The sequence below is a fragment of the Bos taurus genome, chromosome 13, assembly GCF_002263795.3.
Source record: "Bos taurus isolate L1 Dominette 01449 registration number 42190680 breed Hereford chromosome 13, ARS-UCD2.0, whole genome shotgun sequence".
NCBI classification, from domain to species: domain Eukaryota; kingdom Metazoa; phylum Chordata; class Mammalia; order Artiodactyla; family Bovidae; genus Bos; species Bos taurus.
Genome location: NC_037340.1, coordinates 79,776,257 through 79,795,772, shown reverse-complemented (window position 1 = coordinate 79,795,772; position 19,516 = coordinate 79,776,257).

Genomic DNA, 19,516 nt, shown 5'->3' with positions numbered 1-19,516 from the left:
TACACAAAAGTAAAATTACCTGCGTGTGCACGCTCGGTCTTGTCTTTGTCTGCCACCTGCCAGGCTGCTCTGCCCATGGGATTTCCCAGGCAAGGATACTGGAGTGGGTTGCCATCTCCTCCTCCAGGGCATCTTCTCAACCCAGGGACCAATCCCGGGTCTCTTGTGTCTCCTGTGTTTGGCAAGTAGATTCTTTACAACCAGCGCCACCTGGGAGGCACTTCTATTACCTGTAATTTAGTTACAAATCCATAGGCATCAGTGGCTGACATTGTGCTCTATTTTCTTGGTCTTTTGCTCTGCTTAGTATGTTTTTGCATCATTAATATAGTAAGTATGCACACCTATATGTAATAATATATGTATATAATATACACTTTGTATATAATATAAATATAATAAGTGTAATATGTATTAATGTCTGCACAATTTGAAATTTTTATTTTCCCCTCTTTGTAACCTAACATAGCATTTTTCCATGTAGTCAAAATGACATATAAATGTTACTTACCATTACTCCCCTGGTGGACATTTGGGTTTCTTTTCATTAAAAATAATGCATAAAGCTCTTTCCATATATAGGATTTTCTTCCATTCAGTTCGGTCACTCAGTCATGTCTGACTCTTTGCAACCCCATGGACTCCAGCACGCCAGACCTCCCTGTCCATCGCCAACTCCTGGAGTTTACTCAAACTCATGTCCGTCGCGTCGGTGATGTCTTCCAACCATCTCACCCTCTGTCGTCCCCTTCTCCTCCTGCCCTCAATCTTCCCCAGCATCAGGGTCTTTTCCAGTGAGTCAGCTCTTCGCATCAGGTGGCCAAAGTATTGGAGCTTCAGCTTCAGCATCAGTCCTTCCAATGAATATTCAGGACTGGTTTCCTTTAGGATTGACTAGTTTTCTTCTGTTAGATTCCCAAAAATTGAATCTAGGTCAAAGGTCATGAATATATTTAAGGCTTTTACTGAATGTTGCCAAATTGCTTTCTACAAAGATTGTACCAGTTTATCCTCATCAGTAATATTGAAAGGCCAAGTTGGCTTTCCCCTTCTCCAAAACAGAGCATTATTTTGTTAAGTGCTGTGCTAATTTAGATAAGCTGATTATCATTATTGCATTAGTAACTTTTAATGGCATTAGTGGAGGACTTTTTCGGAGAAGGCAGTGGCACCCCACTCCAGTGCTCTTGCCTGGAAAATCTCATGGATGGAGGAGCCTGGTAGGCTGCAGTCCATGGGGTCGCTAAGAGTCAGATACGACTGAGCGACTTCACTTTCACTTCTCACTTTCATGCATTGGAGAAGGAAATGGCAACCCACTCCAGTGTTCTTGCCTGGAGAATCCCAGGGACGGGGGAGCCTGGTGGGCTGCTGTCTATGGGGTCGCACAGAGTCGGACACGACTGAAGCGACTCAGCAGCAGTAGCAGCAACAGTGGAGGATTTTTTAAAAAATCCATCCATGATCATATTTTTGTGTAGTTAAGTGATGTGTATTAAATTTTTAAATAGCAAAAAAAAAAAAAAATCACAAGTGTCCTGATGAAAGTAGAAGTGTTAGTCACGCAGTCATGTCAGACTCCAAGACCCCCATGAACTGTAGCCCACCAGGCTCCTCTGTCCATGGGATTCTCCAGGCAAGAATCCTGGAGTGGGTTGCCATTTCCTTCTCCAGGGGATCTTGCCAACCCAGGGGTTGAACCCATATCTTCCGCATTGCAGGCAAATTATTTACCATATAAGTCACCAGGGAAGCCCTGATTAAATTTTAAATGGCAAAAAAAAATATCATAAGTGTCCTGATGGCCAGATATCAATTTGCAAATATCAAATCCACCAACCCCTTGATCCAGCAACATCGTGAACACCCGGTAGAAATAAAATCATTTGAAATTTCACATTTTATAGGCTTCCATGGTGGCTTAATGGTGGGGAGTCTGCCAGACATACAAAAGGCTTGGGTTCGATCCCTGGGTCGGGAAGGTCCCCTGGAGAGGGAGGTGGCACCCCACTCCAGTGTTATTGCCTGGGAAATCCCATGCACAGAGGAGCCTGGCAAGATCCAGTCCATGGGGTCACAAAGGGATCGGACACAACTTAGTGACTAAAGAACAAGAAGGCTCTCTGTATTTTTAAAAACATTTCCATAAAAGAACCACAGTTCTTGAAAATTATTCTGATTTGAATACTTTTGTTGCAATAGGGACTTTGTGATACTAGAATTCATGTGATATATTTCCAAATAAATTGCCTTCCAAATTAAAAAAAAAAAGCAGAGATATTACCTTGCCAACAAAGGTCTATCTAGTCAAGGCTATGGTTTTTCCTGTGGTCATGTATGGATGTGAGAGTTGGACTGTGAAGAAAGCTGAGCACCAAAAAATTGATGCTTTTGAACTGTGGTGTTGGAGAAGACTCTTGAAAGTCCCTTGGACTGCAAGGAGATCCAACCAGTCCATTCTAAAGGAGATCAGTCCTGGGTGTTCTTTGGAAGGACTGATGCTAAAGCTGAAACTCCATGGCCACCTCATGCGAAGAGTTGACTCATTGGAAAAGACCCTGATGCTGGGAGGGATTGGGGGCAGGAGGAGAAGGGAACGACAGAGGATGAAATGGCCGGATGGCATCACCAACTCGGACGTGAGTTTGAGTGAATTCCGGGAGTTGGTGATGGACAGGGAGGCCTGGCGTGCTGCAATTCATTGGGTCACAAAGAGTCGGACACGACTGAGCCACTGAACAGAACTGAACTGAGGACATTGTATCCTGGTATAACCTGTTTTTTGCTTTCTAAACCATGGCATTATTCTTCACACATCAACAGATATGTCATTCTCATTCCTTGGGTTTTTATTTTGTAGTGGAGATTAAATTATTTTTAGAAATAACATTGTATACAACACTTTCTTTTAGAGGGTGTACACAAATTCTGTATAATTTCATGCATGGAAGTCAGATGTAGCAATTTTTAATTGATTAATTTTAATCTACCTAGAACACAGAAAATAAATGAATATTTTGGGGGGAAAAAAAAGATTTTACATTTAGCACATAATTACTATAGTAACCAGTAAAAGGAAGAATTATTAAAAATCTGAACTTTGCTCAAGAATGTTGGGAATTTATATGATGTGCCTTGATTTATTTGATCAATATTAAATGCTGCTTGTATATAAATCTTAGATCTCAGCAAATGCTGTAACTTCTAACTGGACAAAGACTTTCATGATGACCAAGAGCTGCCAGCATAATTGGTTTTCTGGTGATGACTGCTTGAAAATTGCCAGGCAGGGAACCATTTCCAATTGATTATCTTTCATTGCTAATAGCTTCACAGACTGTTTCTACTCCTATATTTAAATGTGACTCTTGAAAGCTGAACATAACAGTGATCAAGGAAAGGGGATGGGATGGGCACCACAAGAAAAAAAAAAAGCAGAGCTTTGCCAGATTTTCAGTAACTGAGGGCAACCTAAAAATTGGAAAAAATGCTGCAATTGACAAAGGGGGCAGATGGAAGGAAGCAATTCCTTAAATTTTGACGTGTTTAAAAGGAAGGAAAGAATGCTTATCTAGTATTTTAAGGGCTACTTCTTGTGCTTTCGTTTCTGTATCATTATTTGGGGAAAGATTCAGGATTGCTGTAAAAGTAGCCTAAGAATAGCGAGAGAGGATGTCCTTGGCGGTCCAGTGGTTCAGAACCCAGCTTGCAACGCAGAGGACGTGGGTTCAGTCCCTGGTCAGGGAACTAAGATCCCAGCTGCCGTGGAGCGACCACGTGGGGTTCAACTACTGGGCCGAACTGGAGAGTCCACGTGCTGAGACAGAAGAAACCAAGTCCCAACACCGCCAAGTAAATAAAGTACATATTTTAAAAAAAATAGCTGAGGGACATCCTCGGTGGTCCAGCGATTAAGAGTCCATGCTCCCATTTGCCATATGGTGATTTTCAAATTCTGCCGTTCTTTTCTCACCTGTCAACAGGGATCTCTGTAAGGAGGCGCGTCCTACTTCCCCGTGTATTTATTGACGCATACCGTGTGTTTTCCTCTTTGCTTATTTAGTTTGTTCAAATTGCTCCAGGTTTGGCCGCTGGGCCGTCTTTCAGTTTGGCCCCTGCGTCCTTTCAGCAGGTCCCCTGGTTTTTTAAGCTCGTCCTTACTTTCTGGTATCACGTGTTCCAGGCGCCTCTTGAGTATCTCCTGCCCCAGCTCTGAGATGGACTGTTTCCCAGAGAGGCTCTGGTTCTTTTCAGTGGAGAAGAGTATTTAATCCTGATCTGCGCACTTGTGTGTCCGTTGACTATATCTCGTGTCTTCCCACCCCATCCCCCCCACCACCCCCCGGTACAAGTCGTCACCACATTTCATCTGGATAACTGCCTCTTTATGGCCCCCCAACCCCAGTCTTGCCTTCCTCCAAGCCCCTCCAAACAGTAGCAAAATTAGAATTTTAAAACATTAGCTCGAAGACAAAAGAGTAATACTTAAGCCATTAAACAAAGTCAAGGACCTTTAGTTCTTCCTCAAGGACTGTAGCTCATGTTCTGAGCCGTGTCCTTTGAGCTGTTTTACAGATACTGAAACCCCTACCAGGTGGGGGATGTTAACTGTATGCTGCCCACAAGCACATAGACGCCCCCTCCCCAGACCAGTTGGAACCAGAAGGTTGATGATGCTGACTCCCAATTACTTCACCATCAACCAATCAGAAGAAAGTCCACGAGCTATCACACCCTCTATGAACCATTTCTATAAAACTCCTCACTACTCCCTCCAGGGTGGGACACAGTCTAATGGGCATTAGCCTGCTATGGCCTCCTTTGCCTGGCAGAACAATAAAGCTCTTCTACTTTGTCTGAATAACCAAGACATTAGCTGCTGCTGCTAAGTCACTTCAGTCGTATCCAACTCTGTGCGACCCCAGAGATGGCAGCCCACCAGGCTCCCCCGTCCCTGGGATTCTCCAGGCAAGAACACTGGAGTGGGTTGCCATTTCCTTCTCCAATGCATGAAAGTGAAAAGTGAAAGTGAAGTCGCTCAGTCGTGTCCGACTCATCGAGACCCCATGGACCTCAGCCTCCCAGGCTCCTCTGTCCATGGGATTTTCCAGGCAAGAGTACTGGAGTGGGGTGCCATGGCCTTCTCCAAAGACATTAGCTGGACCCCATCATTTCCTTGCGCAAAACCTTTTGCTGGATGTCAAGGGTAGGTTCCGATAACTGAAATCACTCGTAGACATATACAGATACAGGGGTGTATCTGTAAGATATGCTTGCAGCCTGCCGTAGCTTAGTGCAGGATTGGCAAACTTCTTTTAAAAGGACCAGAATGAAAATGTTCTAGGTTTTGCAGGCCATTCAGATCTGCTGTTGCAGCTCCAAAGCAGGCACAGACAATGTGCAAGTATATGAGTGTGGCTATGTTCCAATAAAGCTTTATTTACAAAAACAGGCAATGGGCCGGATAGGCCTGAGAGCCATAGATTGTCAACCTCTGGCCTACAGGGAGGGCTTCCCTGATGGCTCAGCAGGTAAAGAATCTGCCTGCAACGCAGGAGACACAGGAGGTGCAGGTTCGATACCTGGGTCAGGAAGGTCCCCTGGAGGAGGAAATGACAACCCACAGCAGCATTTGTGCCTGGAAAATCCCATGGACAGAGGAGCCTGGTGCACTACAGTCCAGAGTGTCACAAAGTCAGACAGTTGTCTAAAGCTTGCCAGAAACTGCTGAGAACCTTTAGAAAGCTCTCAGTGGGCAGCTGCACAGCTGATCCACACAAAATTCTCCAGAAAGTTGCCACCAGCTAGCCTGTCTTCCTCTGTCTGCCTAGCCTCTTAAGGGTGCCCCCCGACGCTGGCAGAACCTGAAACCACAGGGAAGGGGATTCTGGGAAATGTCAAAATAGCAACCAATTAGCCCGGTGGCTTTCCTGTCTCCGTGGCCTGAAAGTCCTCCCTTGCTCACTGCACACTCGCCACTATCTTCTCCTTTCTCAGTTCTTCAAACCTACTGGTCTCTTTTCCACCTCAGGGCCTTTGCACGTGCTACCCCATTTGCTTGGAATGCTCTTTCCACCCTCTTCCCTCTTTTTTATCTTTTAGATCCCACATCAAAGGGTACTTTCTTGGAAAGGCCTTCCCTGACCCCTCTATTTAAAATTGCCTCCCCTTCTACTAGAGTCTGTCTTATCTCAAAGCTAAGGAACTATTTTGTTCCTTGTCATATTTCCAGGATTTACATGCAGAAATGCTCAGTCACTAAATGGATCTGACCCCACAACTGGCTAACATGGTACTTACTTTATATGCTATGTTGATTGATTGTTGGTCTGCTTTCTATATCCATATAAAGTCAGGGGCAGAAGTTAGAACTCTACCATTTATTCCTTACAGCTAGTCCCTAAAATAGTACCTGGAACATAGTCGGTGTTTAGTATATATTTGTTAGATGGATCTGTGATGAGCCTCACACATTTTAGGGATTTCCCTGGTGATCCAGGGATTAAGACTTCACCCTTCCACTGCAGATGGTGCGGGTTAGGTCCTTTGTTGGGGAACTAAGATCCCGCCTGCTGCCTGTGGCCGAACAAACAAAACCTCATACATTAAAAAAAAAAAAACCTTACTGTGGGGACTTCCCTGGTGGTCCGGGGGCTAAGACAGTGCTGCCACTGCAGGGGCCCAGGTTCAGTCCCTGATGAGGGAACTACACCCCGCGTGCTGCAACCAAGACCTGGCTCGCCCAAAAATATTTTTTAAAAACACTTTTCTGTGCATAGTAAATACTAGATAATCATAGGGATCAGGTAGAATTACGTAGCAAAATTTTCTTTTTATTGAGTGTGTTCTGATGTCCATTCGGTGTCTAGACTTTTCGTATTTCCGTGGGGCAGGCAACCCAAACAAGGACAGAACTCTGCCTTTGGAACGGCCCCTCTGAGTGAGGGGACCCTGCGCCTCTCAGCTCTCTCCCCTCTGCCTGTGGGGACCCTGCGCCTGTCAGTTCTTTCCTTCACCTTAAGATGTCACTAAGTGACTTGGCCGTGGCTTCTGCTGACTGTTGCTACAAGAGCTGGGAGGTCAGGCCAGGACGGGAGGAAATGACCTGGTGTTATGAGCAAATCTCCCACTTCCTCCAGCGCCTGGCAGACAAGGTGCTGATGTCTCCCCCCAGCTCTTGCTTTACGGGGTCGGGGTGGGCGGCGGGGTGGCGTTCATTAGCACACCTGATATTCTGGAGCCTGGCCCTTCTGTTTTCTTCTTCAGCCAGAAGCTTAATAAATCAGGCCAAACCACATAAATTACTTCCCGTCCTGGGTCCAGCACAGATCCTAGGACACTGGAATGGATTCAGATGTCCAGTAGTCGTTCTGCTCTCAAGAAGTGGTGGGGCAGTTGAGAAATACAGGAATTAAAAACTAAAAGTAGCAGGAAATCCTACAGGGAATATGGTTTTCTGGGTTGGATCCCAAAGCCGAGAAAAAGGACATCAGTGGGGAAAATCACTGAAATACAGACAGAATGTCTGGGTAACAGTGTTGAACCCAATGTTAATGCCTTAGTCTGTGAACTAGCAGAAGCTGGGTGAAGCATATCTAGAAGGTTCTGTACTATCTTCAGAATATTTCCATGAAGCTAGAAGTAGCTGTAAAAGTGTACGAGGCTGTGCTGGCTTGAATAGCATATGTAATAGGCTCCCAAGGCAGTGAGTGAGTTCCTGAAATTGAACAGATCTGGGATGAATCCCTGTTTCTCCCACTTAACCAGTTGTGTGACCTTAAGTAAGTGACTCAGCCTCTCAGAGCATTAGTTTTCTGATCTTCAAACAATATCCATGTCATCGGGTTGTTGTGAGGGCTCCATGAGACGACACCTCCTGGTGTGGTACCTGCACATGATCAATTCTCAGTAAATGTTAGCCTTCCCTTCTCTGTCATTTCCGGAAAAGGGACAAGCAGCTGTGCTTAGGTATTTGGAAAATAAATCACAAAAGATGAGATTTGTATTTGTCACCAGGGGTGGCCAGTTTGTATTAGAGAACCAGGAAGGGGATAAAGTTCCCACCTGAATCTGAGCCAGAGAATCAATTCTGATGAGTTTTTAAATCTATGAAAGGTATTTCTTAAGCTGTTGAAAGGAGGCATTTTTCTATTAAAATTGGTCTTAAAAATATGTGGGTTTTTTTTTTCTAAGATAAAATCAGAGATGAACAAAACAGTATTTTGTGAAGATTATATTCTGAAGGAGATCAGCCCTGGGATTTCTTTGGAAGGAATGATGCTAAAGCTGAAACTCCAGTACTTTGGCCACCTCATGCGAAGAGTTGACTCATTGGAAAAGACTCTGATGCTGGGAGGGATTGGGGGCAGGAGGAGAAGGGGACAACAGAGGATGAGATGGCTGGATGGCATCACTGACTCGATGGACGTGAGTCTGAGTGAACTCCGGGAGTTGGTGATGGACAGGGAGGCCTGGCGTGCTGCGATTCATGGGGTCGCAGAGAGTCGGACACGACTGAGCGACTGATCTGATCTGATTCGCTGTAGCTCCTGTTATAAAGGCATCATATCAGAAACCACTTCAGTACCCCCACGTAGGGAAGAGTCTGTCTAAATAACATACTTCTGAACTCCCCGGGTGGTCTGGTGGTAAAGACTCCACATCCCGAGGCAGGGGCCCAGGTCCCCCCTGGTCAAGGAACTAGATCCCACGTGCTGCACGAAGATCGAGATCCAGGTGCGGCAAGTAAGACCCAGCACGGCCAAATAAATACATGTTTTACACGTATTTTTTTTAATAATAAATAAATAACTTATAAATTTATTCATTCCATGGAATTCTCTGAAGACATTTTTAAAATGAAAAGCAAGTGTCTGTCTATATATATACATACATATTTATAAGACCCAGTCGTACACAAAGACACACTGGCAAAACACAGGGCCCAGAATGTGCACGCAATGTGCTCCCTTTGTATATCAGAAAGAGTATGTGTGAGTATTCGTATATCCATCCAGCATCACTGGGAAGATACACAAGAACCTAATAATCGTGACGGCTGCTTGATCTGCACCAAGGAAAGGCACTGCCCGCCTTGTTAGAAATCACATCCATCTTTCTGTGACGTCTTGCCACGCGGCGTACGAGATCCTCATTCCCCGGGCAGGGATCAAACTCGTGCCCATGTTAAAAATGTTACTGCCGATAAAATTCTACATTGTTTGTTTAGGAGTGTTTAACCAGTTTGTAGCAAACGTATTTCTTCGTTATATTTTTAACCCTTTTATAGTGGAAAATTGCAAACATATACAGGGAGTGAAAATCATAACGAGCCTATCTGCATTTGTGGCCAAATTTCAACAATGATGTAACTTCTGTTGTTCTGATCTTGTAGTATATTCACCTTGTTTTCACCAATTGCACAAAAATTAATCATTGTAAAGTAACTCAATTCTGACCAGGTACACTGAACTTTTTAAAATGTATATGTAAATTTCCTTGCCAAGAAGTTTGATAGGGTGACCAATAAAAGACTTCTAAGCCAAAAGTGTTTATAACATTAAAAAATGTTTGTTACATTGATATCAAATTCCATGGGGATGCGGGATTGAAGTGCAAATTTAAGAAAGAAAAACTTAAATACTGACATAAAATTTTGACTTTAAAGTACAGGTTATTTTTTTTCAAACTTTAAACTTTTATTTTGTATTGGGGGTCTAGCGATGTTGTGGTAGCTTTGGGTGGACAGCGAAGGCACTCAGCCATACGTATGCATGTATTCCTTCTCCTCCAGAGCCGCGCCCATCCAAGCTGGCACGTAGCACTGAGTTCCGTGTGCGATGCAGTAGGTCCCTGTTGCTTCCATTTTGAATATAGCAGTGTGTACATGCTAAACTCCCCAAACTCCCTAAGCATCCCTGCCCACCACCCCCCAACAAGCTTAAGTTTGTTTCCTAAGTCTGTGAGTCTCTTTCTGTTTTGTGAGTTCATTTGTATCACTTCTTTTTAGATTCCACATGTAAGGATGTCATATGCTGTCTCCTCGGTCTGACCTAACTTCACTCAGTATGACTCTTTAGGCCCATCCATGTTGCTACAAGTGGCATTACCTCATTCTTTTTAATGGCTCGGTGATATTCCAGTGTGTGTGTGTCTGTGTGTCTGTGTCTGTGTGTGTGTGTATCTGTGTGTGTCTGTGTGTGTGTATCTGTGTGTGTCTGTGTGTGTATCTGTGTGTGTCTGTGTGTGTGTGTATCTGTGTGTGTGTATCTGTGTGTATCTGTGTGTGTCTGTGTGTGTGTATCTGTATGTGTGTCTGTGTGTGTATCTGTGTGTGTCTGTGTGTGCGTGTGTGTGTGTGTGTGTCTGTGTGTGTGTGTCTGTGTGTGTGTATCTGTGTGTATCTGTGTGTATGTGTCTGTGTGTATGTGTCTGTGTGTATCTGTCTGTGTCTGTGTCTGTGTGTGTCTGTGTGTGTATCTGTGTGTGTCTGTGTGTGTGTATCTGTGTGTGTCTGTGTGTGTGTATCTGTGTGTATGTGTCTGTGTGTGTGTGTCTCTGTGTGTGTGTCTCTGTGTCTGTGTGTGTCTGTGTGTATCGTGTACGCCACATCTTCTTCACCTGTTCCTCTGATGATGGACATCTAGCTTGTTCCCATGTCTTGGCTACTGTAAACAGTGCTGCAATGAACATTGGGGTGTAGGTATCCTTTCGGGTCATGTTTTTCTCCTGGATACATGCCCAGGACTAGGATTCCAGGGTCTTATGGTAGCTCTATTTTAGTTTTTTAAGGAACCTCCATACTGAAGAACAGATTATTCATGCATGACTTAAGTGGATAATGGAAGGTCAAGAATACATGATATTTAGATTATTTTCAATGCATTTAACAAAATTATGTATGAATAGCAAATCATTACAATGTCCCAGAACCCTCTTAAGCTATTTAAACATATGAAAATCTTGTAGATGTCAACTTTAAAGCACATAAGAGTTTTTTAAAAAATATTTTATGGAGTCTAAGAGGAAAACAGTTTAAAGATCACTGCCCTAGAATAACTGATGTTTATTTCCAAGTCTCAGGGAACTATTGTGTTGTTGAGAGAGAGAGAAAGTCATGTCAGCCTGAACCCTGAGAGAGAAAGGGAGCCTGGAACCTGAGATTGAAGCCTGACTGATGCATGTCTTTCCCACTATCCATAATGATTGAGTTGGATTATTTCAGAAATGCAAGGTTGATTTAACACTTGAAAATCAACCACTTTAATTCATCCATCCAAACTTTGAGTCACAGATATTTGTCCTCTTGTGCTCAGTTGCTACTGCTACTGCTAAGTCACTTCAGTCGTGTCCAACTCTGTGTGACCCCATAGACGGCAGCCCACCAGGCTCTGCCGTCCCTGGGATTCTCCAGGCAAAAATAGTGGAGTGGGTTGCCATTTCCTTCTCCAATGCATGAAAGTGAAAGTGAAGTCGCTCAGTCATATCCGACTCTTCGAGACCCCATGGACTGCAGCCTACCAGGCTCCTCCATCCATGGGATTTTCCAGGCAAGAGTACTGGAGTGGGGTGCCATTGCCTTCTCCCTCAGTTGCTACAATGGAGTCCAATTCTTTGCAACCCTATGGACTGTAGCCTGGCAGGTTCCTCTGTCCATGGGATTCTCCAAACAAGAATACTGGAGTGGGTTGCCATGCCCTCCTCCAGAGGATCTTCCCCACCCAGGGATGGAGCCCGTGGCTCTTACATCTCCTGCATTTGCAGGCGGTTCTTCACCACTGGCACCACCGCATGCTCCCCGATACATGTGCCCCCCTCCAAGCTGTGCTCTTCAACTTCAGCGGCCTGCCTTCCTGCTGATGGCTCCCAAGTTCCCATCCGTGGTCCCAGCGATTCTTCTAACAATGGTCAGCTTGGTTGAGTACTTACTGAGGGACGTGCACTGGAAATGGCAGCCCACTCCAGTGTTCTTGCCTGGAGATTCCAGGGACAGAGGAGCCCGGCCGGCTGCTGTCTACGGGGTCGCACAGAGTCGGACATGACTGAAGTGACTTAGCAGCAGCAACACTGAACCTTGACTTTGGTTAGCTCACTTATTTTCCCAGAGTAGCCCTTTGAGATCGGTCGTCATTGTCAGATCAGATCAGATCAGTCGCTCAGTCGTGTCCGACTCTTTGCGACCCCATGAATCGCAGCACGCCAGGCCTCCCTGTCCATCACCAACTCCCGGAGTTCACTGAGACTCACGTCCATTGAGTCAGTGATGCCGTCCAGCCATCTCATCCTCTGTCGTCCCCTTCTCCTCCTGCCCCCAATCCCTCCCAGCATCACAGTCTTTTCCAATGAGTCAACTCTTTGCATGAGGTTGCCAAAGTACTGGAGTTTCAGCTTTAGCATCATTCCTTCCAAAGAAATCCCAGGGCTGATCTCCTTCAGAATGGACTGGTTGGATCTCCTTGCAGTCCAAGGGAGCCTCAAGAGTCTTCTCCAACACCACAGTTCAAAAGCATCAATTCTTTGGCGCTCAGCCTTCTTCACAGTCCAACTCTCACATCCATACATGACCACAGGAAAAACCATAGCCTTGATTAGACGAACCTTTGTTGGCAAAGTAATGTCTCTGCTTTTGAATATGCTATCTTGGTTGGTCATAACTTTCCTTCCAAGGAGTAAGCGTCTTTTAATTTCATGGCTGCAGTCACCATCTGCAGTGATTTTGGAGCCCAGAAAAATAAAGTCTGACACTGTTTCCACTGTTTCCCCATCTATTTCCCATGAAGTGATGGGACTGGATGCCATGATTTTCATTTTCTGAATGTTGAGCTTTAAGCCAGCTTTTTCACTCTCCACTTTCACTTTCATCAAGAGGCTTTTTAGTTCCTCTTCACTTTCTGCCATAAGGGTGGTGTCATCTGCATATCTGAGGTTACTGATATTTCTCCCGGCAATCTTGAGTCCAGCTTGTGTTTCTTCCAGTCCAGCGTTTCTCATGATGTACTCTGCATAGAAGTTAAATAAACAGGATGACAATATACAGCCTTGATGAACTCCTTTTCCTATTTGGCACCAGTCTGTTGTTCCATGTCCAGTTCTAACTGTTGCTTCCTGACCTGCATACAAATTTCTCAAGAGGCAGATCAGGTGGTCTGGTATTTCCATCTCTTGAAGAATTTTCCGCAGTTTATTGTGATCCACACAGTCAAAGGCTTTGGCATAGTCAATAAGGCAGAAATAGATGCTTTTCTGGAACTCTCTTGCTTTTTCCATGATCCAGAGGATGATGGCAATTTGATCTCTGGTTCCTCTGCCTTTTCTAAAACCAGCTTGAACCTCAGGAAGTTCACGGTTCACATATTGCTGAAGCCTGGCTTGGAGAATTTTGAGCATTACTTTACTAGCGTGTGAGATGAGTGCAATTGTGCGGTAGTTTGAGTATTCTTTGGCATTGCCTTTCTTTGTCACCCTCCTACATATGTTGAAACGGAACCTCAGAGGGAGAAGCAACTTCTTCCAGCTTGTAAGAATTCAAACTGGGTTTTGAACTTGGGACAGTCTGACCTCTTCACCTGTCTGTAGGTGTCTCACCTGCGCTCCAGAAGGCCTGACACCGCGCTCGGTGCCTCCCCCCTCCCTCCCTCCCTCCCCCGCTCTCAGGCCAGATAGCTTCCGTTTGCCTCTTCAGAACCACGGGATGTAACCCCACGTCCTCAGTCTTCACATCTCCTGGAAATATCCCCCGCAGATCTCCGACTTCATCCTTCCACCCCTTCATCTCACAGTTTTTGCCACTCACTCTCCGATTACTGAAAATGAGTTGAATTACAATGCAGGTCTCTCAGAAGTTGTCTGAATTAGTGGCAGAGTCAGAAACAGGCTAACATGCTCGGTTATAGGAGCTTCTCCCCCGGGAAATAGGACCTGCTGAGTCCATATTCTAGTAAGGTCAAGTGACCAAGCACAGGTCGCCCTTGTGACACATCAGTGTAAACCCAACCTTCACTTTTCTTCTCTAACCTAATCACATACTTCTTCTTCCCCGCTTTTGGCTCCGTCATTACTTTAGTATTTATCCAAAATGAAGAATCAGTGATCATAAATCCTTCAAAAATAAGCACAAATAGGAAAATGCGGTAGACCAGAAGGCTGCTCATAGTGGCTTTGGTCATCAGTCCAGCCTAAAGATGTGATGTTGCCAAATGTGCTTTTTTTCAGGTTTTAAATCTGGATTATCTCTCATGTCCATTTTTTAATATACACCCCCAGAGGGCCCAGCAACACCAGGTCCACTTCGCTAATGTCGGTGACTGGCAAGGGCACAGCGCTGGCAGTTCTCTTTAGACAGGGCCTGGCCTCCCAGACCGCTGCTGCTCCACCCGTCTGCCCTCTCTGTCTGCCCCCCAGTGCCAGCGGCCCCTCACCTGCCACCTGGCCTTGTTTGTTTAATGTGCTTTGCAGTCTCCCCTTAGACCTGGGCAGGAAGGACCCCTGCCCTGACGCTTCACTTCTGTGGTTCTGAATATAAAATATGCACACAAAATATTTATTAAAAATCACAGGCAGGGACTTCCCTGGTGGCCCAGTGGTTAAGACTTCACTTTCCAGTGCAGGAAACGCGGGTTCAATTCCTGGTCAGGGAGCTAAGATTCCATATGCCTGTGGCCAAAAACCCAAAACAGAACAGAAACAGTATTGTAACAAATTCAATAAAGAGTTTAAAAATGGTCCATATAAAAAAAAAAAAATCATGGGCAAGTCGGCCCCTCAGCACCTGGTTCTCAGTGATGGCATCATGCAAGCCATGGCATTAAACATCCTTACCCTTACTGACGTCTTCACATCTCTGGTACTATTCTGCCAAGCAAAAGGCACTTGCTTCTGAACGCCCTGAAGGTTTGTGGTTGTCTTGCTGCCCATATCGGACAACACTCTACAGTGTATAGAGGATTTGAGCAGGGGAAGTGCTTTAAGAAAGATAAAAGACAACTGAATTGGCTGCCCAAGCCTTCTCCCGTGCCATAGACTAGTGACATGCTTGTATAGGCCATCGCCCCAGCATTGCGGGAGCTTCCCCTTTCTTGTTTCTCATTGTCCCAGTGCATGATTCGAGAGGTGTTACGAAGAGCACGATATTGGTCCCAGCTGCACACGGCAGCAGAGAACGTTTTATAATATTAATTCATATTACTCTCCATTTGCATATACGTTGGTCTTGATGTAACAGGCTTACATTCTCAACACTGACAGTTAGAGGAACACTGACTGCTGTAATTGAAAATAGTTTTATTTTTATAACATATTTAATGGGCTTTGACAAATACTTTATATATGTATTTCAGCTTTGTTTAAATAATTTTTACATAAAGCTTGATGTCAATTATCATTTGTATTTTACCTTTCCATCTGAAATAATTGTGAATGTTTTGGAGGAAAAATATTTTAAAATGTTTATGAAGTATTTACTTTTTAGCATTTAATTTTTTAATGAGGATTCAAATCTTTTATACTTTGATCATTGTATTTTATTTTTAAAACCTTTTTAGATGATTATTGTCAAAATCAGCGGTCAACAAATGACTGGAGTTTATCTCAAACAGCCTCAGGGCTGTATTTATCCCATGAACTAAGAATGGTTTTTATATTTTTAAAGGTTTGTAAAAACAAACCAAGACAAACATATGGAAGGGACCATATGTAGACCGCAAAGCCTAAAGCATTTATTATCTGGCTCTTTACAAAAATATTCTGTAGTCTTTGGGAAATAGAATGTAACTTTATGGAAAAACCTGACTAAAACTACACATTTTGTGATTTTATTGAAATGGAAGCGGCGAAAGGAAACAGGATAAATAATAATCTATGAATTCCATTTGTTACTCACGTGACTATCAAGGCCCATCTTCAGAACACACAGACATGTGCGTAGTAAGTAAATTCCCAGTGCTCAGGGCTTGCTTGGGGCCTGAGCTCGAGCCCTGGTTGGGGAACTAAGACCCTGCATGCCACTCAGTGTCGCCAAATTTAAAAACAAACAAAAAAAGCACAATAACTTGATTCATGCTTTGCTTTTGTCATTGTGAATGTATGTGTGTCGAATGGGAAGCTCAGATGCTTGAAGGTTTGCTTAATGACTTTTATGCCTCCTGACGTGTGGGATGCAGACTGCGCCCAGCGTTGGAAGATCTGCGACCTGTTTTCCTCTGCGCCTCGAGTGCACGCATCTGAGTTTCAGCCTTGCCTTAGCCTAAAAATTTTGACCCGCCTCAAGTGACAGAGCCCAGAACCCGTCACTGTCTGTTGGCGTTTTTGTCGAGCAGGTTTTTGTCACACTTTTGCCTCCGTGTGGAGTTTTGTTCAAATCCAGAACAGCTCTGAGTTGAACGCGCGCAACTAGAGAAGTTTCTGTACTTTTCACTAATACTCTGGATATATAATAACTTCAAAATACCCAGCGCATCAAAGGTGTCTTATGAGGCAACAGTTTTTTTAAACTTTTTATTTTGTATCAGCGTATTAATGGGCCTCCCTGGTGGCTCAGTGGTAAAGAATCTGTCTGCGATGCAGGAGACCCGGGTTGGATCCCTGGGTTGGGAAGATGCCTTGGAGGAGGGCATGGCAACCCGCTTCAGTTCTCTTCCCTGGAGAGTCCCATGGACAGAGGAGCCTGGCGGGGTACAGTCGACAGGGTCGCACAGAGTCAGACACGACCAAAGCGTCTAAGATCAGCAGCATGGCCGATTACCAACGCTGTGATAGCGTCAGGCGCCCAGTGAAGGGACTCGGCCACACGCATACACGAGTCCATTCTCCCCCAAACCCCGCTCCCGTCCAGGCTGCCACGAGACACTGAGCAGAGTCCCCTGCGCTGAACAGCAGGTCCTCGTTGGTGATCCATTTTAAATGTAGCAGTGTGTACATGTCCATCCCAGACTCCCTAACTATCCCTTCTCCTCATTCTTCCCCAAACTCCCCCTTCCCACACCAGCAAGTGTGTTCTCTAAAAGAGTCTGTGTTTTGTAAATCGGTTCATCTGTATCACTTCTTTTCAGGTTCCAGGTGTCATAGGATACTTCTCCTTCTAGGTCTGACTTACTTCATTCAGTATGACAGTCTCTAGGTCCATCCATGTGAGAGGGAACTTTTTTTTTTTTTTTTTTTTTTGAGGCAACATTCTATCCTTGGGGCAGGGGAGTCATTTTGGTCAAATCCTTTCTTTTTACTAATGGGTCGTGTGTTGCCAGTGCTTTGGGCCAGTGTTTCCATTCAGTCTCCCAGACCTTTTTATTGATAATATTTCAACACCAGGAAAGATAGACGTCTTCCAGTTACTTGATGGAAGAAGAATGGGAGAGCATTGATAATCCCACAGAAAGTTTCAATCCCCTGGCCACTGGAGGCAAAATGAGACGGGAGAAGAGAGAGGAAGTGAGAGATAGTAGGGGAGGAGCTGGGGGGGGCGGGGAGAGGACGCCCCTGGCTCTGACTCCCACAGGGTCCTTGTGAGCTGCATCTGCCTTGACCGCTGCCTCCTGAACCGCTTTCACCAGCTACACCAGTTCCTTTCTTTCAGGATGGGAAGAGGTATGTTGTTCCTTTTAAGGGTGAGCCTTGGCGAGTTGGAGCTCTGGGGTCTCTGTCCCGAAGCCCAGCCGACCAGCCCCGAAATGCAGGCTCTCAGTGGTCACACTCCGCTCGAGACAGCAAACAGATCACCCTCCCCGTGGTGCCCCTGGAAACATCTGTGATGCCTTCTGCTCTGGGGTGAGTCCCGAGACGCTCCAAACATGCAGAGAGCGACTGTCCCTACAGGCTGAGAAGGTGCGAGGCGCCTGCCGAACAGTATCTGGATCCTGCTCTTTAAAGCAATCGGGGACGTTGCTCTTCCCACATTCGAGTTTACGTCTGACGCTTATTTTGTCCTGCGCTGTAGCTTTCAAAGTTGCCAGACGTTTTCCTCGAGTTGCATAGGTTAGCTCTTGCCTGTGGCTTTCAGAGTTTCACACCTTTGAGGATCTTTACCATAATCAGTGAACTAATTTACACAACTCTAGGTTATTATACTTCTGAGTGTTCCTTTCACAGGGTTCAACCTGTAAAAGCCTGAAAGGGGGAAAATAAAAAGAAGTCTGTTCTAAGAAATTAAGAAAGATTTTCACTTTTGTTGTTTAATTGTGCAACTCACTTTTAAAAAATACTTTGAAGTGGTAACCCGAGCAAACTTGCTACCTTTTCAACTTTCCTTAAATTTCCCATAGTACTTTATAAAATGTTCTTTAATCACATTTCTCATTGACTTTCATTTTGTCGCTTTGAATTGGGGGAAAATGTCTCAAGATCTTTTCTGTTTTCTTGTTTTGAAAATAGTGATTCCAAAGGCAGGTCAGGGGCCTTTTTCCCCATATAGGATTTTATTTTAAAATTCAGAGCTACCATCCTGACATGCTGGACACTGAAGTCTTTTTGTGCCTAAAAATTTCCCTTAATTCCATCATTGACATATTTTGATGTTTGTAAACCCAACAGAAGGCAGAGTCCTGAGATACCAGACAGAAGTCAGTAATAGAAAAGAGTTTGGAGTTCCTGGGGACTCTGACTCTTCTTCAGAACCGCCTGAAGAGAGATTGACCATTGACAATTTAAATCTTCAATGCTTTATCTCTTTGTCTGAATCTTGGAATGCCATTGATACCCTCTTTGTATTTATAATTGTTTTAATTAGCCACCCAGCAGGGGTGCCTCTCCCAGCTGGATTATGGGCGGCGCAGCAGGACCTTACAACCCAGTTAAAACAAAGCCTAGACTTTATGGCGGGCTTAATTTCTTTTATCTGTATCAATAATTTTTTCTTTTTTCTCTTACTCTGCCTCATTTTCACTCATTTTTTCTCCTGCCTCCCCCTTATCTTTGTGCGCGGGCAGGAGCAAAAAGCTTGGGCTCCCAAATGGCTTTGCTTTCGAAGACTCCGAGAATTATGGAAAAGCCTCTGCTGTGAATATTTATCAGCAGCTCACATCTCTCAGAGGAAAGCAGCACAGACGTGCTTGTCCCCTGCTCTCCGCTGTGATTGTATCTTGAGTGATTACGCTGAAATTGATGTCAGTTTCTAAACTCTGGTGGGCGGAGGGGAGGGAAACGTTTGCAGAAAGCCTGCTCTGTTGTCCCTGGCGTTGTTTGTTCTGTTTGACCACATCCTTCTTTTGTGGATGGAAATCTGGAGGATCGATTATGATGCAGATCTGACACCATTTCCATTTGTGGGAGCTGCGTGGCCTGGGATGTTTGGACTTTGGGAAATTCTTGCATTGTTAGGACTGTTTTTCCTCCGCTTTGAACTGGATGCTGCTACTTTGGTGCGATCATGAACACACTGCCCGATCTGTCGTGTTTCATCAGAGGGAACAGAAACGCACGGCTTGTTTGTGACTTTTTAGAAATTACCAGGGCCTCTCCCTATTTGTGAATCTGTACAACTCCTAGTCTAGAAATTAAAACAGGGCTGATTCCTGTGGACACATGCGTC